At 42.2% G+C, this 3,029-nt stretch overlaps 1 pseudogene across 1 annotated transcript; it reads left to right on the top strand.

Annotated features, from left to right (window-relative positions):
* Nucleotides 1-715: 715 nt before the first annotated feature.
* LOC309847392 (heterogeneous nuclear ribonucleoprotein A1 pseudogene) lies at nucleotides 716-1,783 on the top strand (annotated as a pseudogene). Its single transcript has one exon. The product of its transcript is annotated as a heterogeneous nuclear ribonucleoprotein A1 pseudogene (transcript).
* The last annotated feature ends 1,246 nt before the right edge of the window (nucleotides 1,784-3,029 follow it).

Below are 3,029 nucleotides of genomic sequence, written 5' to 3'. Positions count from 1 at the left end.
ATAACCCAGAAATTTGTATGGAATCAGAAGAGACCCTGAATCGCTAAGGAAATGTTGAAAAACAAAAATAAAACGGGGGGGCATCACGTTACCTGACTTCAAGCTTTACTACAAAGCTGTGATCACCAAGACAGCATGGTACTGGCATAAAAACAGACATATAGACCAATGGAACAGAGTAGAGAGCCCAGATATGGACCCTCAACTCTATGGTCAAATAATCTTTGACAAAACAGGAAAAAATATACAATGGAAAAAAGACAGTCTCTTCAATAAATGGTGCTGGGAAAACTGGGCAGCTATATGTAGAAGAATGAAACTCGACCATTCTCTTACACCGTACACAAAGATAAACTCAAAATGGATAAAAGACCTCAATGTGAGACAGGAATCCATCAGAATCCTAGAGGAGAACATAGGCAGTAATCTCTTCGATATCAGCCACAGCAACTTCTTTCAAGATATGTCTCCAAAGGCAAAGGAAACAAAAGCGAAGATGAACTTTTGGGACTTCATCAAAATCAAAAGCTTCTGCACAGCAAAGGAAACAGTCAAAAAAACAAAGAGGGAACCCACGGAATGGGAGAAGATATTTGCAAATGACAGTACAGACAAAAGGTTGATATCCAGGATCTATAATGAACTCCTCAAACTCAACACACACAAAACAGACAATCATATCAAAAAATGGGCAGAAGAGTCCTTTCTGCCGCCGAGTAAGCATCGTTAAAGTCTCCCCTCCCAGCGCCGTCATGTCTAAGTCAGAGTCTCCCAAAGAGCCTGAACAGCTGCGGAAGCTCTTCATTGGAGGTCTGAGCTTTGAAACAACCAATGAGAGTCTGAGGAGCCATTTTGAGTAATGGGGGAACACTTATGGACTGTGTGGTAATGAGGGATCCAAACACCAAGCGCTCCAGAGGCTTTGGGTTTGTCACATATGCCACTGTGGAGGAGGTGGATGCAGCCATGAATGCAAGGCCACACAAGGTGGATGGAAGAGTTGTGGAACCAAAGAGGGCTGTCTCAAGAGAAGATTCTCAAAGACCTGGTGCCCACTTAACTGTGAAAAAGATTTTTGTTGGTGGCATTAAAGAAGACACTGAAGAACATCATCTAAGAGATTATTTCGAACCATATGGGAAAATCGAAGTGATTGAGATCATGACTGACTGAGGCAGTGGCAAAAAGAGGGGTTTTGCTTTTGTAACATTTAATGACCATGATTCTGTAGACAAGATTGTCATTCAAAAATACCATACTGTGAATGGCCACAACTGTGAAGTAAGGAAAGCGCTCTCTAAGCAAGAGATGGCTAGTGCTTCATCCAGCCAAAGAGGTCGAAGTGGTTCTGGAAACTTTGGTGGTGGTCGTGGAGGTGGTTTTGGTGGGAATGACAACTTTGGTCGTGGAGGAAACTTCAGTGGTCGAGGTGGCTTTGGTGGCAGTCAAGGTGGTGGTGGATATGGTGGCAGTGGGGATGGCTATAATGGATTTGGTAATGATGGAAGCAACTTTGGAGGTGGCAGAAGCTATAATGATTTTGGCAATTACAACAATCAATCCTCAAATTTTGGACCCATGAAAGGAGGCAATTTTGGAGGCAGAAGCTCTGGCCCTTACTTCGCCAAACCACGAAACCAAGGTGGCTATGGTGGTTCCAGCAGCAGCAGCAGCTATGGCAGTGGCAGGAGGTTTTAATTACTGCCAGGAAACAAAGCTTAGCAGGAGAGGAGAGCCAGAGAAGTGACAGGGAAGCTACAGGTTACAACCGATTTGTGAACTCAGCCAAGCACAGTGGTGGCAGGGCCTAGCTGCTACAAAGAAGAAATGTTTTAGACAATATTCATGTGTATGGGCAAAAAATCTCGAGGACTGTATTTGTGATTAATTGTATAACAGGTTATTTTAGTTTCTGTTCTGTGGAAAGTGTAAAGCATTCCAACAAAGGGTTTTAATGTAGATTTTTTTTTTTTTGCACCCATGCTGTTGATTGCTAAATGTAATAGTCTGATCATGACGCTGAAAAAAAAAATGGGCAGAAGATATGGACAGACACTTCTCCAATAAAGACATAGAAATGGCTATCAGACACATGAAAAAATGTTCATCATCACTAGCCATCAGGGATATTCAAATTAAAACTACATTGAGATATCTCCTTACACCACTTAGTATGGCAAGACAGGAAACAACATGTGTTGGAGAGGATGTGGAGAAAGGGGAACCCTCTTGCACTGTTGGTGGGAATGCAAGTTGGTGCAACCTCTTTGGAGAACAGTGTGGAGATTCCTCAAGAAGTTAAAAATAGAACTTCCCTATGACCCTGCAATTGCACTACTGGGTATTTACCCCAAAGATACAGATGTAGTGAAAAGAAGGGCCATCTGTACCCCAATGTTTATAGCAGCAATGGCCACGGTCGCCAAACTCTGGAAAGAACCAAGATGCCCTTCGACGAACGAATAGTTAAGGAAGATGTGGTCTATATACACTATGGAGTATTATGCCTCCATCAGAAAGGACGAATACCCAACTTTTGTAGCAACATGGATGGGACTGGAAGAGATTATGCTGAGTGAAATATGTCAAGCAGAGAGAGTCAATTATCATATGGTTTCACATAACAAAAAGCATGGAGGACATGGGGAGTTAGAGAGAAGGGGGTTGGGGTAAATTGGAAGGGGAGGTGAACCATGAGAGACTATGGACTCTGAAAAACAATCTGAGGGGTTTGAAGTGGCAGGGGGGTGGGAGGTTGGGGTACCAGGTGGTGGGTATTATAGAGGGCACGGATTGCATAGAGCACTGGGTGTGGTGAAAAAATAATGATACTGTCACGCTAAAAATAAATAAATAAATAAATATGTAAAAAAAAAAAAAAAAGAAGTTGTGGCTCATGTCAAAGTAGTTACTGCCTATATTTTCCTCTAGAATTTGGAAGATTCCTGTCCCATATTGAGGTCTTTCATCCATTTTGAGTTTATTTCTGTGTATGCTGTAAGAGTATGGTCCAGTTTCATTTTTCTGTA

This window comes from Mustela nivalis (assembly GCF_964662115.1).
Source record: "Mustela nivalis genome assembly, chromosome: 14".
NCBI classification, from domain to species: Eukaryota; Metazoa; Chordata; class Mammalia; order Carnivora; family Mustelidae; genus Mustela; species Mustela nivalis.
The sequence above is the reverse complement of the archived record's forward strand: the minus strand, read 5'-3'. Positions and strand labels throughout refer to the sequence as shown.